Source organism: Colossoma macropomum, unplaced genomic scaffold (genome assembly GCF_904425465.1).
Source record: "Colossoma macropomum unplaced genomic scaffold, Colossoma_macropomum, whole genome shotgun sequence".
NCBI lineage: Eukaryota > Metazoa > Chordata > Actinopteri > Characiformes > Serrasalmidae > Colossoma > Colossoma macropomum.
Genome location: NW_023494799.1, coordinates 28,309,799 through 28,331,155, shown reverse-complemented (window position 1 = coordinate 28,331,155; position 21,357 = coordinate 28,309,799). Strand labels below are relative to the sequence as shown.

At 40.9% G+C, this 21,357-nt stretch overlaps 1 protein-coding gene across 14 annotated transcripts in view; it reads left to right on the top strand.

Annotated features, from left to right (window-relative positions):
* The first annotated feature begins 4,710 nt into the window (after nucleotides 1–4,710).
* Nucleotides 4,711–21,357, top strand: part of adgrl2a (adhesion G protein-coupled receptor L2a) — a 91,401-nt gene continuing 74,754 nt past the window's right edge. For 6 of the 14 annotated variants that reach the window (XR_005008110.1, XR_005008111.1, XM_036586148.1 and 3 more), the window contains exon 1: nucleotides 4,713–5,393. The gene's annotated coding sequence lies outside the window, so the exon portion shown is untranslated. Of the gene's footprint in view, nucleotides 5,394–21,357 lie in introns of all 14 variants that reach the window. The other 8 variants (XM_036586139.1, XM_036586141.1, XM_036586138.1 and 5 more) reach the window with 2 other exon arrangements.

The following is a 21,357-nucleotide window of genomic DNA, read 5'->3' as shown; positions in this document are numbered from 1 at the left end:
GTACCTTCTTTATTTGTACACTATTATGTCCTACCACAAACAATGCATTTTGGCCCTTCAAGACAAAAGGTCTGGGCACTTCTGCAATAGAAAAACTACTTTTGATTCTTCCAAAGACCCTTTCAGTGGATGGTTCTTTAAAGGTGTCAGTCTGAAGACCCTATTTAAAGCATAACCTTCATATAATGTAAAGATTCTATTCCAATTAAAGGTATATAAGTAACAACCACTGGGTTGAATAGTGTTCACTCTTATCTTTCCACAGAACCGCAGCAGTCCTTTTTCGATTTAAATATGTAGATCCACCTTAGCTGGAGCACGTCACTACAAAGTAAACCAAAGCAGAGTTTCTGGCCACTGCTGCACTATATTATGGGTCACCATATATCATTTCTCTTGATGGGATACAACTAAAACACATCTGTTTCCACTTGGTTGTGGCCGTCGCAGCATCGAGCCCCTGGGTTCAGACTTAACATCTAGTTTTAATTACAGTGACCTTAATAACAGTTGCTAAACCATTTACCACCGGTTGGATTTGTTTCACAGATATTTGTTTTAGCAGATATCTTATTTCAGAGAGGGAGAGAGAGAGAGACAGCGAGAGAGACTGGGAAGCTATGCAGTGCAATGCCTACACGTATGAACTGTTGAAGAAAATAAGGTGCACTGGGAGACGTTTTCTGGAATGGCATTTGTTTGCATAGTCTGTTCAGTTAACGGTCAAGATATTTGACATTTGTGTAATCCAGAAACATATGTGGTCATAAAGGCTGTTGAATTTGAAGTTCCTCCGAGGCCTGCGAGTACGAGTCCAGCTCCGCTAGCCAAACAGTGATATTTAATATGAAGTGTGAACATTTGAAGAGCGGTGAGATTGTTTAACGTTAAAAAAATGCACCGTTTTGATCATTCAGACCGCTCTTTCATGATTTGTATATATTCCTGTCTTAGACGGATATTTAATGGTCCATTACAAAGGTGTAGACAAATGATTTCCCTGTAAACAAACCATTTTTATGACATGATTATCTTAAAAAAAAAAAAGAACAGTGTTTATGTAGGTCCAAAATTAAATTTGATTAAATTAGCACAAAGTGTTGCACATTATTTCCCCTCAGAATAAAATTAATCTTTCTCATTTAAACATAATTTATTGCCCTAAATGTCTCTATTGTAATGGACATATCGAGGGACTTTAGTTTGCTGCTTTTTTTTTGTGTCTTAAAATGCAATTAATGGAACGTCCTCCCTGGGCGTCCACACCCAAATGTGAAAGCCAGTCTGGGAGATGAAACGTCAGTGGAGTCACGCTGAATTAAATTTACTGAAATGCTTATTGCCGTTCTCTTAGACATATGAATACTAGAAAACAGCAAAGATGAAGGTGGCTGTGATGTGTACACTTGGACACTTGGCTACAAGAGAAAAACAATCACCATATTGGTTGAATCAACATATAATAATGTGTTGATTGTTTTTCTCTTTTAACCAAGTGTGTGTGTCTCTATATATATTTATTTGTATTGTCTTATATATACATATATAGTTTTAATTTTACATTTCAACCATAAAATACATGGAATTTAGATATGAAATGTATAAAAATATTAAAATATTTCAGTGTACTTTCATTTGCAGTATCACTCATTACTATTTATTGCTTTGGCTGTCTTTTAGCTGTTAAAGCACTGCTAGCTACTAAACTCACCTCTGCTGCACAATTAATTTTAAGAATTTTTTTTGCTCTGTGAAATGAGGAATTTAACATTCATCATGTTGCATAAGAAGACATTTGAGTTGCAGGAATACTGACTGTTTGAATATGAAGTTACATAAAATCTGATTACCGCTGTTATCTCCAACAAAGTGACAGTACAGGAGAAGGAAAAACTTTCAAGATTTTGTCATTTCTATTGGTCCACTTGCAATGTAATTTTGACACAGTGTAAACAGCCACAGGCATTTTTCAAATATGTAAAAAAAAATGCATTGTGTGTTTGTATTTCAGCCTGGATTCAATGTCTGTTTGGAAGTGAGGCATACATTTCAAATTATGCTTGTTGACTGGGACAAAAATACTTTAAATAATTACTAAACTACATACACAGCTGTATGCTAAAGTTTGAACACATATTTTTTTGATTTTCTAAGTGAAAATAAGTTAACATATTCTCTACAGAGAACACACTTACATATGGCACTTTATGCATGTGTTAGTGCACAATTTATTTGCTGAGTTGAACATATAAAAAATTGAATGTAAAATGTAAAATTTGCACACGCTACATTTTATTTTTTCCCCAATATGTCAGATTTTGCAAATAAATAGTAATTGTGTGTGATAAGTATGTAATATTTTCACTTAAAAAATAAACAAAACGAGCTGAAGCACTAAAACCTTTGCATTACACTAATTACAAAATATGTATTACACATATTACAAAAATGCCGACGAAATGTGAAAATGAGGGCTGTGCCTATATGAAAATTGTGAACTGAGGCCGATATCCTGTATTTTTCAGCACATATCTGCTGATGCCAATACATGAACGTTATAAAGAAAAATATAATATTTTTGTAAAGGATTGCAAATGCAGTAAAATGAATAGAAAGCAGATATTTCAGCACAGTAGCCCAGCTATGCCTAAACATTCAGCTCATCTGAAGTACAATAAATCCATCATCAAATATCACTTTGAAATATTGGTCAAATTTAAACATCTGTCCAACGGCTATAATTGTTTTAAGCAAATATTTGCTAACACCAATATGATTCCAATATCATAAAACATCTTTTATTACAAAGACATGGCCTTTTGGACAGTGGTGCTACAAGCACTAATGCTTGTGTGGACACCGAAATGGAAAGTCCAGAAGTCCAGAAATGGAAAACGCTAGAAGATCAGTCTTGTAAGGAACCATTGTTTCGCTGTGTTCTGTATAAAGCACTGTGTGCGTGTAGAGGCTGTTTGGTGTTTGCATGTGTCTGGCAGCCGCATGTTTTTTTTCTTTCATTCCAACAGATTTTTTTTCCCAGAATGTTTGAATGAATGAACAGAACATGAATGAACAATATGAACTTTTGATGAAAATGTTGGGCATCTCTCCAACATGGTTGCAAAGTTGCCAATAAATGTCTATGAAAACGTTTAAAGTAGTCATCATCTTCCATTGTTTCCAGCACTCTGGCCATATTCCATTTTCACTGAAGGATTTAGGCCTGAATTGAATCAAGTTGCTCTAAAGCTTACATAAATCCAGGAAAACAGCACTGAAACAAAGCACTCGAAACAAACAGAAAAAAACACCGGACATTTTTTTTTTTTACCATTGATCAAGGATTGTACTAACATTATTAGGTTCTGCTAAAGATGTCTTAAGAAACCGCTCCGATATTAAGCAAAATAATTTGTTCATTAATAAATGAATAAATTAATGAATTAATTAATTACTGCTTGATTCTTTTACTTGATTGTTCCATTGTCTGGCTGGCTAATCTGTAAAATCAGTGAAATGATTACAGTGATTTTATTCATTGACTATTTTATTGGCAATGGAAACCGTACACAAATGCTACCCAATGGTAAGAAGTGGGCTGCAATGATAATGTTATTACGTGGAGAACAATTTGTGTCATAATCTAGCAGAGACCCAATTAAATGCCTTAGAAAAGCAGCGCTGCCGCAGTTAACCCCTCCCGAGGTTGGTGCTCCGAGAAGATTCCACATGTGTTTTTACTTGAAGCTACGCTAATACATACACATCACTAGTTCTTGGAGAAGGAATGAATATTTGCCATTGAATGACCTTTATTACATCTGTTTTCTCTTTTGTCTCCAAAGAATATGTTGATTATTATGTAAAATTATGCTTAGAAAAACACAAGCATGCCCACTCATCCTCTAACCTTCACCTGGTGATAGGACTCAAATTCATATTTCTCCTCGGCGCTTAAAAGACACGCTATATTAAAGCCAGGTGTATAGCGGCCCTCCGCCTAATAGTATTTCAGAGCCATTTTCTCCATGTCTACGTCAAGTGGGAAAATAGTGTGCCAATGAAGCAACTAGCTAGCACGTTTCTCTAGCCTACAGTGGCCATTTTAAGCAGTCTAAGGCCTTGCATTGTATGGAGTGTCATTGCTTCTATGGTGCATCAGACAAATTGAATAATGTTAAGCATTTTCTTCTTGAAAAATGGCAATATGGAAAATTGCGTTCTTGAAAGAGATGAGCGGCGTTAGCCTTTTTTTTCGCTGTTTTGCTCCATTCGGCTCCATGCATAGTGGCGCGGCTTTCGGTCTTTCTGTTTCTGATTGAGGTCAGGTTGAGAGGGAGAGAGGGAGAGAAAAAAAGCAATCTGCACTTTTTTCTGCCTCTTCTTTTTGATGCATGCTAGAGTTACAGCAAGAAAATGTCTGCAGTCATTGGCTGAATAGACTGGACTGCCTACTGTGAGAGGGATTGAGTCTCCAATGCCCCAAAGAAGGGCATGTAGCCGTTCAAATGGAGTGGAAAATAGCCAATAGTGGCATATATTTATAGATAATCTACTTCGCCTTCCTACCCTGCTCTCTGTAATCTTCTTTCGCAACAGTTGCGGCTAAAAAGCAGAGCTTTGCTCTTGCTGTACATGCTAATATGTTTATATGATTAGTTTTCTTTGCCACCCCCCCACCGCCAACCCAGTAGTCCGGATCCGGCGAGTACAGAAATCCACGTCAGGTTTTGCCGGCAGCTCCCGAGCACACATCGCCCTCCACTCTCTCTGCACTAGCTCTTAGCTACCTTACCTTTGGAAAGCCCATTCTCCTCTATGCTAAGGCTGCTTCTCTCAGCGCCGACAGCAGGATTCCAAACCAAAGCTGTTTGAAACACGCCGGCTCTCCTAGACGCTCGTCCCGCTACGGAGAAGCTCCAACAGGATTGAATTAAACAAAAAAGACGGGCCTTTTCTTTTCTTCTTTTTTCTTTGTTTTGGTGTTTTTTTTACCTCAGAAGAGAGCTGGAGCTGGTTGACTGACTCGCACCTCCGCTCATCTTCAGCCTTAACGTTACTTCTCCGCATCTTTTAGTTCAGTCGGAGAAGAGGAGGAAAGCCGAGGCTGAACGCTGTGTTTTTAACAACTAAAGCTCAGAAGTCCGAAAGTGAGCTGTCGTGGGACTGTTGGGACGGTTCTGGCTCTGGCCGAAATGTGAAGAGTCCGAGAGCCCCGCACACCTTCAGCCGCAAAGGCGCTCTCCGTCCCGGGCGAGCCGAGCATGTACCACAGCTTCAGAGCTTCCAACTCAACGCCGCTGGTCGTGCTTCGAGCCGCGGAGGAGCTCCTTCAGCCTCCACCGTCCACCCCTTTTCACATTTTTTTGAAACCGACCGAATCTCTCAGAGAGGTAAGAGCCAGTTTAAGTATGTTTTTACCCCCTCAGCCCTCCACTATCTTTCCCCGTGGTAAGTTTAGACCACACCGGAGTCCTTCAAGTTTTGCTTTGAGTGCAGAAACTTTTCGACCGTGCCAGAGGATCCCGGTGAGCTGAGCTAACGCTAACAGAATCGCGGCCGCGTTGTCAGATCATGATATCAATCACAAGCTAGAACTGTGTATGTTTAACTTTTTCACACCGCAAATGAATCACCCAGAGGGGCTGCGTCAAACCTTAGTGCAGAAGGGAAAGAGCCCGACTGCGTCTCACTTACTTTAAACGAACAAACCCGCTCTGTTTGGAGTGATTAAAATGATCGAGAGGGCTAGCATGGCTAATTGAGAAATGGTTAATCAAAACACAGCCAGATGTGGACGGCTTTGGTCGGCTGCCATCTCTCTTGCCCGCACATACATAGTCACACACAATGAGTATGAATGGAAACTATTAGAGCACATGAACCAAAACCCATAGAGGCGTTTAATAGGAAATTCAATCTTTAAAAACGTCGGCGAACTATTTATTTCCTCACAGTTCCGTTTGCTGTCGTTACCTTCGGCTTTGGCTAATGGCGAGACCTGTGGCGACCTGTGGCAGTTTTTTTTTCTGTTGAAACTCAGTGAAGCATCTTGAATTTCGCGTTGTCCAGTTTCGGGCCTCGTCGGGATTTTCTCCGTAGTTAAAAAGCCGTTAAGGTTTAAACGCCGAGGCTTTAAAAAAACAGCCATAACTTAAAATCTTTAAACGGCCCAAAGTCTATCGGATCAGATGAATACGCTTTGAGTGGGGCAGCCCGTGGATTAAACAGCAGTGAACAAGTTGGAAATGCTTGCCTGAAAGCCCTGAGCTGAGATATTTAAGATATTTCAGATATTTAAGATGTTCAAACTTATATAAAATACGCGGTAAAACTGGATTATTGTGAACGAATTATTAAGCTGCGGGCCGCCAAGTGGTAAAGACTGAGAGGTGAATCTCGCTGAGCGGGACTTGGCCGCTGTGTCCGAGGCTGAGGGTCAAACAGCATATTTCACACAGTTAACGACTGGCGGCACATTATGGCTATAAAGGCTTTAAAAGCAGTTGGGTGGGCTTTGGGGTTCAATACAAGGCGTGAGAGAGACTTCAAGGCAGAATTCAAGGGTGATATATAGGCTAAAACCCAGGCTATGCAGGCGTATAGTGTGGATATTGTGCGGTGTGATGCAGCACAGGAGCTAAGAGACGCTAACACTAATTCAGTCCACGTTTAAAGTTTTGTAGGAATTCAGTTATTTTCAACAGAACCTCAAGTACCGGTAGAATAAGTATTTTTCATGCTATCAACTTTCAAAAAAAAAAAAAAAGATAGAGCTTATTACTGAAAAATACATTTGTCGCTGCTACTGGATAGCTTGCACAACAGCAAAACATCTAGCATCAATTATGGTTAACCCCTAAAAAGTTTTCACAAGTGCACCTTCTAAGTGGTACCACATGGTATCTGTGGCAATTTCTGTTTTAAATTTGAGATTCCGGGCCTGCTCGTATTTCACAGTGCTTGGCTTTTTGTAGACACACTCTGGCCCAAAAAATATTTTGAATTCATGTACGTGTGAATGGCCCCTGTTTGAAGCTGTACTATTAGCATTTCAAAGTGGCCCGAGAAACCATTTCAATAGGAGAACCTTCAGCCTTGTGCCCATTAGTTTTAGCAGGGGCCTATGGAGTGGGAGGGGGCGGAATGGGGGGAGGCATGTCGTCCGTCTCTCTGCTTCTTTGTGTTGCTGTGTGAAAACACTATCCCATCCCATTTGGTTCAAAGGAAATTTTTTCCTTGGCTCTCTCCTCCTTCTTTTCACACCATTATCAGAGAAAAAATAATAAAGATAAACGCCAAAATAAAAGCTTGATTTTTAGATCTATCAGTAAGTTCGGTGAAAGAAAAAAAAAAATAGGATCAGTTCGGTTAGGATTGCACAGAAATCGTACACACGTATTCCGCTTTAACCCCTTAAACTCAAAGGTCCTGTCGGCAGGTCCAGGCTTCGCCTCCTCATTTAAGCACATACGTTATATATTAGTTTCATAGTTGTTGCGGAAGGATGACTGGATTATAAGACTTAAGATCGATAACTGAATAATAAATCTAGAGTTTGAGGGGGGTGAGTTCATGGAAGTGTGTCTTTTAAAAAGCGGCCTTTTTTATATCACCCCAAGGATCATTTGTATTTGGCCTAAATGACTTGCCGTCTCTTCCTAAAACCTTAACTTTGCAGAGTTTCCTGGACTTAGCACTCGGTAAGCTTTGTGTGGATACAGTGATCCAGACATAAGTACAACAGTATTATTGGGATTGTTCAGCTTCACAGTTACAAAGAAGGCTCTGTTTCCTTTTCTATATGACCTGTTACTGCTTTTCATATAGTTTGGCATTTCTCACCATTTTTTTCTTTCTCAGTAGAATTTTTAGAAGATCAGTGGACTTTTATTGTGGGATTTATGACTCCGTATTTTGTTTTAAAGATAATCAGCATGTGTTCTGCATCAAGGGCATGTGTTCATGTTCTCCGATATGGGGGAACTGTGCATAAATGAAACATTACAGTTGTCAACTGTGAAATCAGATGTGTAAATACGCTAGGGACTCTATATCGTGCATGCTCAGAAGTGAACCCCATATACAGTGACGTGGTAGAATATAGAGCTCTTCTTCTATTACTTTTGTTGGCACAACGATGTGGATTCTGAGGCAAACCAGGAGACTTTTTTCAGTCAGTTGCATTGGCAACAAATAATAGCTTCAAGGTAATGTGCTGATGTACATTGCTGTCCAGTTACAGTGCGTTCCATTAATAAGTATATTGTATTAAAGCTTGCCGGTCAGTGATCGCGTGGCCATTTCAAGCAAAGCATGTATACTAGAGGTACTTCACCTGACTCTGCCGTAACATTGTTCTTTCAGTGCTGAAGTAAAGAGAGGGCGCAAATGATTAAGCAGGAAAAGGGAATGGCCTACACGCGAAAGTGGGGAAAAGGCGATTAAACTGAATTGATGCCCCTTCCTCACAGCTCAGCCATGCGCAGTGCAATGCAATAATCTCAAATCAGACCATTTCTTTCCCCCGATTTTATGCAGTCATGTGTTTACACAGTGTTTTGAACTCATGCTGTGCCGATAACTACTCACCATTTTAAAGGAAATAAACAAGGCTTTTTTTCCCTGAAGGCAGCAGACATTGTATTTCATGCAGTACGCTTAAGGCTGTGGCCTTTGGTGGGCTAAATACCTGTTTTTTATGACAAGGGTTATTTTACGATTGGTAATCAGCGGAACGCTCAGGATCTGGCAGTGCCCTTTCTGCCAATTTGCGAAACATTTGTTTCCACTTCTCAAAAGCTTCTGTGGCACTGAGATGCCTTACCTTCCCAAATGGCGGCGAGAGCACGGGCTGCCACTTTAATTAGCTTCAGCAGCAGAACAGCGTAGGATGGCTATGAAAGGAAGGAACGTGGTGTTTAGAGAAAGTATTTACGTACCGTCTACGGTCTCGTTCTTTTCAGCTGGCCTGTAGTATTTTTTTAAATTTAAAAGTAATAATTATACAAATTAAACATGACTAATATTATACTACTATACTATATATGCTGTACTAATACATTCTACTACTATTAATAATAGAGCATAACATTTACACTTCTTAAAACATGTTAATCGAGTTTTAGGCATCATATTAAAATTTGTGTGTGTGCATTTCAGTCTCAAATCAGATTAAATGCATTAATCTTCAGACACAGGTGCTGATTTTTATTTAAATGTAAATGAAGCGCAATGACAGATTTTCTTCCCTCAAATTTCCATGAACACACTCGCAACTTTGTGTATATGAACAAGACATGTCTTATCTTTTCTAAGCTACATCAGTATTCAGGGGAAAAAAATTCAATTTTTCTATCACAGAGGAGAAGCAAGGAGCCGAGGCTCAAAGTAAACAGAGAGTGCGGCCAGGCTGTGGCAGTTCAGGGAGAGGGAGGGAGAGGGAGAGAGAGAGGGAGGCTAGGGTGGCGGTGAGAATCTGCAGACGGCTGCCAGGGAGAAGGGGTTGTGTCTCTGCCGGATTACACCACGGCGCATCACATCCACACTTAAAAGCCCCATTTTCAACGAGACAGACCTGTTATTTCAGGATGGTGAGGGGAGATGGTCTGCAGTGTAATTTCCCCCCGCAATGCTGTCCTTGACGGATGTGAGTAAAAGTAAAACCGAAAGAAAATGTACACGCAGACTTTAGGAGTTTGAAATTATGGTGATTCGGCCTGTAAATTTATTGGCCGTTATGTACAATTCAAGATGCACAGAGAAAAGCTTGATAAACATTTCCTTCGCAGCTTAAAAACAACATGGATGCTTTTTATGAGATATGGCTTTTTTCAACTATTTTAAATATTTCATGTATATGCAGCTGGAACCAATGGTTACATTTCCTAAACTGCTTTTGTAAGTCACATGGACTTTTCCTCTGGTTTCACAAATGTTTATTAGGCCAGTTGTGGCCAATCACTCCGCTGTAATCAGGAGCTTTGTTTTCTTAGCACTCCAGAGGCTCGATTTATCGGAAGGCTCATCCTCTCCATAGATAAGGCGGCTGCAAATGAGTAATCCAAGCTGTGGGAAAGGGCTCGAGCTGCTCATAAAGCATGGGCCTGGCTTCCTGAGAAACAGCACCTTTTATGTATTTTTGAATCATTGCATTCCGTAGTCGAAATGGCAGAATTCGAACTGCATGTGGTGCATCTGGAAAGGGTGCTGCTTAGTATTATACATAATGCGCTGCACAACTAGCGTTAGCTAGCATTTTCTTTGAAGCTTTGCACGTCTTTTCGTGAGCTGGCGTCAACGCACTGACGGTGCAGCTGCAGCGGGAGGTTTCTTTACACCGCAAGGGAACATGAATTAACCTTACCGCCCCTGCGCTTATTCCACAGATGACAAGCTTTCACTGGAACACTTAAACATATTGCCCACAGTACAATATGTCACTAATGCGAAACAGTATGTTACTTAGAAGCTGTTACATTGTTAGCATATGAGCAAATCAGTGTAACAAGGGCCATAACAAGTACATGTTGTTTTACACGCTAAATGCAATTAACAGAAAAGCCAAACGTAGCCCTAATAGCCATGTTGATGATATTACCAACTGGATACACAGTTCACCCCAAAGGGACACCTGTCCCAACAGTGGATGCTTTTGTTTGGTTCGGTTCACTCCTCACGGACTTGAGCAGGTGTTGATAAATGCAGTAGCCGATACTCCTGGACCTGGATGTGTTTTTTGTGCATCTTTATTATGAATAAGGTCAGGTTTCCGAAACAGAGAGCCCTTTTCTGCAGCAGCAACTAGCGGTGACCTCAGCATCATAACAGAGGAGCGTTCTGTCAGGAGGCATCATTAGGTCCTCGGTGAATGGCATTTTTTATTGTGCATCAATATCAAACCCTGATCTTAGAGGGCCGGAGCGTTGGTTCATTAGCGTTTCTGAATTTTAGACGCCGTGCTGCCTTCACCCCTTTGGCACTGAACTGAAGGCCCAAACAAACTAGTATTTACTCTCAGGACACAGTAATGCAGTGTTTTTTTTTCCCTGATTAGATAATAAGTAGTCTGCAGCAAACACCTGAGGGTAGGCTGAAATCTGGCCCATGGAGACGTCTCCATTGATCAGCTTTGCTGGTGCGCTGCCGCTTTACATAAGTCTGAGGAATTTAATTCCGGCCAACAACGAGGTTGCAGCTCGAAGTTAATTACGTGAGAGGAGCAGTCATTACTCCTCAGCCTAGTGCTGATCTTCTCGATAGGGAACTGTTCCATGTGTTGCACATGCTGTCACGGTTAACCTGTTCATTTGGCTGGAATGCCGCTTGTCAGTGCTAATGTGTTCCGAGCAGGCTCTTCTGCTCGTTTGACGAGATTCGTCATACACAAACTGCAGAAACGTGACAGCTCCTATATTTACTGCTCTTTCTGAGACAAATTGGATGAGCACAAGATTTATCTTTACGTGCTTGTATCCTGCGGCTGACTCGTAAACGCAAATGCCCTGGAAAAAGCTGGTGCGGACAAAGATGCATTGTCCGGCGGCAAGGCTGTAAATGGGTTCCAGTGAATGGCTACCTCTGTGATTCTCATCTTGACCGTAGCGTGAGTGAGCACAGACTGCACAACTGGCATTCCTGCACCTGCTGCCGTTCTCCAGGAGAGAGACACTAACCTCCTGGCAGAAGTGAGCTGGGGGGGTGGGGGGGCGGACAGGGCGCCGGCCACGCACTCGACTCCGAGGAATTTGGAGGAGGAAAGTGCTGGGAAGCAGAGGACAAATGTCATTCTAGATAGAGCTGTTTAAATCAGCCCTGCCAGCCCTGAGGTGAAATGTAGTCCCATTTGAGTTCAACTATAATGTCTCCTTGTGCAGAGTACAGGATTAATCATGAACTGACAAGCAGTTCACAAGCCTAGCAAGAGTAGACCTCTTATAGGCATACATGACCATCATCAGCCACCAAGAAACAAGCCCCTCTGGTTGTAACATAAGAGGCACGGTACAAAAGGGGCACCATTAACATTACACACTGCGATGGCAGGAGATAAAAATCTATCTCAACATCCAGGCTGAATCACAGCATTTGATGGATGACTACAGAAATCGTAGTGAATTTCTTATCCTGGCCTCTATGGGATAAACCTGTTAATTGGCATTTCATGTAGTGGTACGCACAGCGGAGAAGCTGCAGAATTAAAAAAAAAAAGAAGCATTTAAAGACAACAAAGCTGCAAGTGCAGTTAAGTCAGCTGAAACTAGCTGCCATTCGTTTCAGCACTGGGTGACTGAAACTTCACACTCCACTCTGAAGTGCTGGGAGCTATTTTTCAGGCTTTGCTTTGCTGCAAGCCAAAAGCCCTGCAGTAGATACTTCTCATAATCTTAGAAAAATATGGTCACTTTGTTGTTGAAACTTGGAAATTCAGGAGCGTAGTGTAGTGGATGAACAGTGCAAGTGAGCACACAGTGAGAGGAATGGAATAGAAAATAGAAATTGTACTTTGAGCATATTTATCTGACCATATGTTCCATTTGTAAGCAAAATAATACATTAATCGTATAAAAACAAGTCTTCTTATTAATACCTTGATATTTTCAAACAGCATTGGGGCTCCTAAAATTCTTTAAACAGATCCATAAGTTTTTATTAATTTATTAGTCTGTGTGGTTGTAAGAGATATCAGTGTGAAAAATGAGTAACGTTCTGCCAATCATGAGTCATATTTTAATTTTTTAAAACATTTTTTTTCAGTGTTTGTTTTTTATATAATTTGAGAATCAGTGTTGCCAAAATGTTGAAAAATCTGCCAAATTGTCTGAAATAGTATAGCATCAAAACACCCAAATTAATATGAATATTCATAAATTTCACATGAGGGAGATTCATTTACTCACCATTAGGACAAATAATAATGGCTTGTAGTATTGGGAGAAAGTGTATTGTATGTTAATTTTATTTTTTGCATTTTTCTACTTACTAAGCTAATGAAGTGTGTTTTTAAGAGATGATAGTAATGCACTAATGCAGGCCTTTAAAAGGTTTCAGGAATTGGACTATGCTGGAGCGAATAGCAGAAACCTATTAAATAAATTCTCAGTTTGAAAATGTCAGTGTTGGTCAGAATTAGGCTACATCATAAAAAATCTTTTTTTTCTTATACCACTGATTTTTTTTTTTTAACAAATAGCAAAGTGACACATGTTAAATTGGGAATACTCAATAGTTTGAACAAGCTAGCCCTTTTGGGTGCATTCATCAGCAAGGATTTATTTGTCACCCTAGTAATTTCCTTGCGCAGTGCATACCATCCATAAGTCATTCTGAAGTCAGTATGTCAGACATATTTTCGGTTTTTGCCTCTCAGTGCTAGTTGCTGATGGCATTTTCATCAGTCATCACCCGGAGCTGATTAGCAGCGAGTCTGGCCTGAACTGGCAGGAGACAGCTCCAGAACTCACTGCCATCACACATGAACTCAGCAGGCCCCTGGGCTGGCCGGCCAGCTCAGCCCTCCAACCCGAGCCCACTCTTAGCTGCATTTCCTCCTGCTTTTTTTGTTGTGCCCTGATAAGATCTCTCCGGAATGTTTCTCCCAGCTCCCAAGGTCCCCCAGTTGTGTGTTTGGTTACTTTGGTGCAATTAAGGGACAGATGGAAACACGGCCGATAACATCTGATAGAAACACTGCTTTGTTGCGAAATTGTGTGTGTGTGGCACACGCGCTGTAATTGTCCATAGGACATAATAAAATTCATAGATTATGTCACTGAATGCATAGGGAACCTGGATTTCCTGTCTCCTTGTGTTTTGTGGGATGATGTTACATGTTTGTTTTTTTTCCAATTGGACATGCTACCAGCCTGATTCCTTGTTTTCCCGGCATGGGAAGAATCGTAGGCTCCCATCTAAGCAATTACCTTAGCTAAACCCATATTAGTCTTACAATTGGATAATCTTGTATTGCTTGAGCTTAATGCATTCTGTTGCTCCAAATGGTTGCTCATCCTCAATAACATATAAGTAGCTACAGCGCAAGGACGGATGATGTCTTAGAAGGAGATTTCGCCCATGTACACTGAAGCATTGTAACCATTACACCCCCTTATGTCACAACGTTCTGTTATTTAAATCAATCAGTTTTCACGTTGAGTTTTATACCACATGAGCTGTGGTATTATCATAGCTCACACACTCGGTTGCACTTCACTGGAATAACAATACAAAGATAGATGGCAGCCTATATGCTTTGTGGACAACAAACACAAATTGAAAAGTCTTTATGAAGAGTGCGTATCAATAATTGATTTATATATGCTCAGCTCTCACAGGACCCACAGCATTTTTTCAAGGGAAGACCTTCTGTGTTTATTTCTTCCGTTCAGACTGACGTTAAAACGTTGCCTGAATTGATTCCTATTTTCAGACAGACAGTGTCATCCTATGTGCCTGCCCGTGATACCCAGACTTGAGTCAGATTGTGGTGAATTGCGCTGAATGGCAGGGGGCTATCACAAATAAGCAAGCACAACTCCAGACGAGAGGAGGGGGAAAAGCAGGAGAAAGGGGGGAAAAAAAAGAAAAGAAGGAGGCGAGAGATTCTTGCGTCTGTGGCCCAGTTGTGGGTGGCAGAAGACGACGGTGTTGCCAGTAATCCATTTACATTTGGAATGATTCCTCAGCAGTGCTCACACTTTGATTCCTGGATAGATTCATGGTCCATTGAAGAGAGGTCGTTTCCCCTGAATGGAGGTCACTTACGTGATTCCACTCCTTAAAGCAGCTGGATCCTCCAGCTTTTTCTGCATTGCATGTAGTACACGCGAAACACTGCTGAATGTGCCAAGTGGTATCTGGTAGATCAGTGCAAACACATCAGTGTAGTTCAGCTGTGGCATACATGGTTTTGAAGGGGGTCTATTTTCTGAACCATTTCAACAAATGTCGAGGTAGTTCCCAGCAAAGAATAACATTTTGTTGATTTTTTTTAAATGTGGCTGTGGTGAAGGCTAGTGAGGGGAGAATAACAGCCCTGCTCTTTTCTGAATTGTCAATGCTGATGAGAGAACTTCATCGCTTGCATTGATGAAACAACCAGTGCTACTGTTCAAATCAAATTGCTGATACATTTTAGAATTATCATATGTAACCAGGAGAATTGCCTGCTGCTTATTATATTGATAGGGTCTGCCTCTATATTGTTCACATCATAATATGTTCTCAGTCAACAAACAGGCAGCGGCGTGGCATTTTGGAGATTGCACATTGTGGAGCAGCAGTGAATAGCCTTCTCTCTTGCTCTCAAACAATTGCTAGCAGAAACAGGGTAACAGGCCCAGTCTAGGTTGCCCCATGCAGTAATCCAACGCGGGACCGTTTGCATCTCAATTACACTGATGGCAGCATTGGTTAACACATGTTAATGAAGCTAACGATCCAGGCAGAAACACTGGTGCAACCCCCCACCCTCTCCGTCCTGAGCCTAAAGACCTCGGAGAAACAGATCACCACACACAATGAAACAGGATCCCCCTGAAAGACTAAAGTGGGCCTTTAGTGTCTGCTCTTGTAACCCACTTTCTTTTGCTGTACTGAGCTCTCATTTAACGCCCTTTGATTTGCATTGTTTAGATGAGCATTAAGAAAATTAGTGTCTGCAGACTCGTTTTCAGACTTCTGTGAAAGATGACAGTTAAAACTTTGTCACATCTCAGCCGTGCCCGTGTGGGATTGTTTCTCGAAGGTGAATGAGTCAAAATTAATATGGGAATTATGAATCAAGTTCTGCTCCTATGGATTTCATCTCCAATCCACTTGGCTAAACAATCGCATCTGGGCGGTGATTCACTCGAAATTATTCTCTGTGAAATTCTTGCAGCAGATTATGAGCACAGAGGAGAAAGAAGGTGGAATGGTGTGATGAATGTAATGCAGGGTGAATTAAAAAGTATTTGGAACATAGGAGCTAATCCCATCAAGTTAAATTGGATTGTAAAATATACCAAAAGCTGTATGACAACTGAAATATTCTATTTTGCCCTTAAAAGAAGTGCACCAGCCAGAAGATACTTAGGAAACAGATATAGAAGACAGTGAAACTTAGATCTTAAACCTCCATAGAAAGTGTTCCCATAGGAAGTCCATAGAAACTACTAAACCTGTCAGAAAGACACTTCACCATAGATGTCATTGTCATGATAAACAGTACAGGATATGCTGTATGTGAATGAAGTGAGAACCTTCCCCCCTGCTAACAAACCCCCATGAACTCAGCCCCCTTTTGTATTTTTGGGTTTCCATTGCCCCGTTAACATCTGAAGTTAAGCACTCGTTCCTTACAAATTCACCACTGAGACACAGTGGTGATATCCATAAACAGTATCCTACAAGCCATGTGCATCTGGTAAACCTATAGGAAATATAGGCCTGGGCTTTTAACAGCTTATGTAATTTTTAGCGTTCAAAAAGTTTCAGCATGCAAGAGTTTTGAATCCAGTAGCTAATGGCCTCTGAGTTTTGCTGGTGCCTTTGAAAAAGGTCAATATCGTACCATCAGATTTAGCAAGCGGCATTAACTGCTGGTTGTGTTGTCAGGAGAGATTTAGACCTGACAACTGATTTCTCTCAGGGAGCAGACTGCACCCTTTCCCTTTGTCTCCAGATTTTCAAATGATTTGCTGTCTAGTGCATGCTCTCCGTCTCACACCAAGACATCACAGCTTCTTTGTTCGCATCTGAAAAAACTCATTCAAGATGGCCAGGAAAAATCTGTGTGTTTGGCTTATTCAACCAGCACTGACTCCAGATTTCTGAAAGAAAAATTCAAGAGAGATTTTTTGCAAGCAAATCGTGTACTTCTACTTCTAATTCACTACACTTTCAATTAACAGCTCATGGATTAATTGCTGGTGAGAAGGCTGGAAACCCTATGATCATTGCTTGCTCTTTTAATGTCCTGTCTGGGTATTGCACAGAGCTAACAGCAGCCACTTTTCCACCAAGGAGCTTCTCCCTAAACACCGATCAACCTTCTATTTATTTCTTGCACCACCTCTGTCCAGAACGCCGTCTTTTCTAGACATTTCATAAAGCTCCCCTTTTTATGTTTTGTGTTGCCTCCTGCTATCTTAAAAAATTAATCGTCCTGTTGAATAATGCCTCACGATGATGGTGAATAATTGATGATCTGATGCTTAATAGAGGGACAGAGGCTTTTCTCTGGTACAGCTGCTCATTCTTGTCTGTGGCATTCTGAGAGGCATTACGTGTCTGCCCACTGGAGCAATTAATTTTGAAGCATCCATATTTTGCTCGCTCACTTAATATGTGTACCGTGTGTGTGTGTATATCATACGTGAACACGTACACACCCCTAATCCCAGTCGTGTTTGTTTTTGTATAGTTTGAGGACAAACCATTGAAAACCAGAGAAAAACAGACGCGACCTAAAATGACAGTGTAACGTGTTTTTTGGGTCATTTTGAAAATTTAAAGGGTATTTCTTTGGTCACTGGGAATAAGGTTAGGTTTAGGTTCAGGCTTTAACAATTTCATACATGTAGTCATATATATTGTTGCTGTCGGAACAAAACCTCTAAAAAGATCTCCCAAAAAATAAAAGGTTCTTAATTTTCTTAAGTTAACAAGATTCATCTTGACCATTTTGTTGGTCGATTTGTCATGAAATTCTGAAACAGCATGTTTCCAATTATGGATAATTAGACAGCGACAAAATATAGTACTGAATGTGCTATATAGTACTATCTTAGACACCTGAGAAGATGATGTAGGTGTTTATTTGCTCAGAAAAACACTATCAGAATAAATACAGATATCATTAATACTAGCAGTGATTTGATGTATATCAATTTGTTTGCTCAACCTTTTTTAAACCTCTTCTCATTGGAGGCCAGTATTACTTGTAGTTATCATACAATACCTATTTTGGGTAATCAGCGCTTCATTAATTTAAATCAGGCTGGGAGCATCAAGGGGGAATCAAGAGCCAAACATTTGTTCTTCTGCCTAGCACACGAGATGTCAACTACTTTTTGAAAACCAGAAATGTGTGCTATTTTTATTGAAGATATTATATGTAGTCATAGAAGAAGAAAGATTGTAATTCTTACAGTACCTCTCTGTCTGGTCTAAGAAGGACACCAGAGGGGAATAAGAGTGTAAAGTGGAAAGGGAGCGGAGTGAAAGAGTGGAGAGTTAAATGCAAATGCATCAGGACAGATGAACTCCAAATGACAGATGAGACTGAGTCTGAGGACACACACACGCACACACTCATTTCCAGTCATGCTTTTGCTCCGTTTTGACAGCAACAGTGCTTTCACTGCTTTAGAGTGAATTAAAAATTGATGCATTTTGTTGAAATTGAGATGATGAGGCTTCGGAGAGTACGACTCGCTCGCTACAGATCTCTCGTCTTTTCGGTTCCTGACGTTTCGTGACCCCGTACTTTTGGTTCGCTCTTATCGTGTTACAAAAGCCCACCAGAATCTTGCAGAATTCTCTGCGGCTGTTGAGATGCAAAGGAAGGGTAAAGTAACGTCTCTTCCTGTAGAGGTATAAGTATATTCCTCCGCCTATCTGTCCAAACTGAAGGAGAAATGTAGAGTGTCAAGGACTCCTTTTACGCTGATTGACAGGTACTATCTGTGTGAGATACCTATATAATGGTGGTCCTCAGAATTTTTTCTGACCTTCTTATTTATCTAGCTGTATTAATGTCAGCCCATTAACGCTGGAGCTGAGGAGTGCTCGGCAAAGCCACCATTAAATGGCTGTGGCAGGATCCTCCTTATCTTCTGCAACCTGAAAGGAGGAATTTGACGCTATCAGTTAATGGAAATGACATTTCCAAATTTCATTTTGAGATAATCCACTTCTCGTCCACTAAAACATCAAAATTACTGTTAACAATATGTGAAGGCTGTATTAAAACTTAGTTACCCTCGCAAATCGGGCCCATTATAATCCCTATTGAGAGACAGGTATAGCCACCTTGCCGTTTTAATAGGATTTTCTGTGCGTTACTCTGGTGATTACTGGGCTATGCATGTCATTTATCTGCAAAAATAGAAAAGTGTGTATCAAAATAAGGAAAATGGAGTCTTGAGTATAGCATTTATTGAAAGCCATAGTAGGTGATCTTATACCCAGTAATCTGTACCAAAGTGAAACTGCTAATTCTAATTCTAGCTCTTAGGATCCTGGGCTATTTCCAGAATGTGCATTTTACGCATCTTGTACAGAGAAAACAGGCATGCTCTTTTTACTCTACCTCCTTGGCGGTTTTACTTATACTTCTCGCTTCTCCTTCTCTCTCTCAGCTCAGTGGCAGCTTAATAAAAAATGTTAATGTTTATCATATGCCATAAAGAGGCTTGATTATTGATTGTTCTGATTAATGTGTAAAGTGCATCTCTATTTATGGCAAAGATGGAGAGGGAGGAAGAAAAATGAGAGGAAAGCAGTGAAGAGAAATGATTGCCCCTCTTTGCAAACTCCAGAGCATCATCTGCATTTTCAAGTCTAAGTTGGAGACTAATGCGCGCGTTTAGATTTGAAATTTGGTGTACTTTCTCATTTCTTGTGTTAATATGGGTGTAGTATGCGTGCTTTGTGAGTATCTCAGCAGTAGTAACACTGTGAAAGAAAAGGCTTGGAAAACATTTCTGTAATGTCCTGCAGATTACGTAATTTGTGAAATACAGCAGGGCGTCACGGCTTTGTTCTGTGCCATTACGTCCAGACCAGCAGGGATTGCTGAATTTGATGAATTGAACGGGCAGAAAAGTTGATAGATTTGTAGCAGGAGCCATTAGTAAAACGTCTGACATCAGAGGAATGCTTAATTGTGCAAGTTTTACATTTAATATAATGCATTACTAAATTAATTAGTCTTGAAAATGAAGCAGTGGTTTGTTTATGCACACCGTTCAAGAACTGCTGGTCTGAGAGCAGCTTATGCTCTTATGGATGTTCAAAAGTAGGTGCTGATATGTACTAAACATTCCTCAAGCCCCCAAAAATGCAGATGGTAGAAGTGCATGTATCTTCTTGCTGCTGCAGTGTATAATAGTACAGGGATCTCTCTAATTGAGCGCCCTCAGTCCAGCAGCACTCAGATGGAGCTCTGAGGGTTAGTCATGCCACCATGTGTTGAGCTACATCAGCTGGCCTACGCGAGGTCATTGATTGATTTTCCTCTCCGATATCTGGCTCAGTGGGACACTAATGTCATCTGATCACTGACCCAATAATCCAACCACTGGAGAAAAAAACAGCCTGATTTATGCTGCCTCCATGGAGAAATTTTTCTTGGATAATGCGATGGCGAATCCAAAAGATAAGGGGTAGCGTGTGATCGAGTCAGGCCGGTTCATGAGTTCATGCTTTCTCAGATGCCTGTGCTTTCATGCGTCACTCTGATTTGAGTGTGCATCTTTAATTTAGTCTCACATGCGCATGTTTTGAGTAATTTACAGTTTAGCGTGCATCTTTTTTATACACTTGTCATATTCTCTGACAGTCAATATCACGGCTCTTTCTTTTAGTTCATTGAAAGCTTGGGGGTTAATTCAGAGGTCAAGCAAGACTTGCAAGCTGTCAATCTTGTATTGTAAACTCCCCAACCTCCCATCTGTGCCCCCCACTCCTGTGTCCCCAGCCTATTATTCCAGGCCTCATTGCCCTGAATGGCCTGCCTCTTCCTTTATCCTCTGGTGGCCCACACTCGCCTGAGAGGGAGACAACGAGGAGGTTTCAGTCAAAAGAATGCCGCATTCTTTCACATCTGTGCCTTGTTTCCCCATTGTGTCATTAACATTTCAAACTGTCCTTTCAACTTTGATTTTAATGCCTCCTTTCTTTTCCCAGCACCCTTCTTTTGTACAGGAGCAACAAATGTTCTTTGCAATTCCCTTCCGTTGTTTAACGTATTTGATGATGAACCTGTCTGCCTGCTTCTTCTTTTGGTTTAAAGAGCAGCTGCATGGAAGTGCACAGCTGGTTTTCAGCCTCTGGGTCCATGCCCCTCTGGCTTTCCATTTTTCAAAGTACTTAAACATCTGCTTGCATTGGTTTTATATGTAGTCAACACAACACGGCACAAGCTGTCATATCAACACACATAAAATCTCCCTACATGTAAGAGAACCCTCTCGTATGAGGATATAGCACTAACATCAGACTTCAAAGGCCTGGTCCTTTGTACACGAACGTTAGCTGTTGTAATTTAGCGTGATTCAACAAAACGTACACAACGGAAACAGCAAGGCTCCCTGCTGCGCTCTGGCTGGGGGTTCGATCGGCGCCGTTTCGTTTGAAGCACTTAACAGGTGT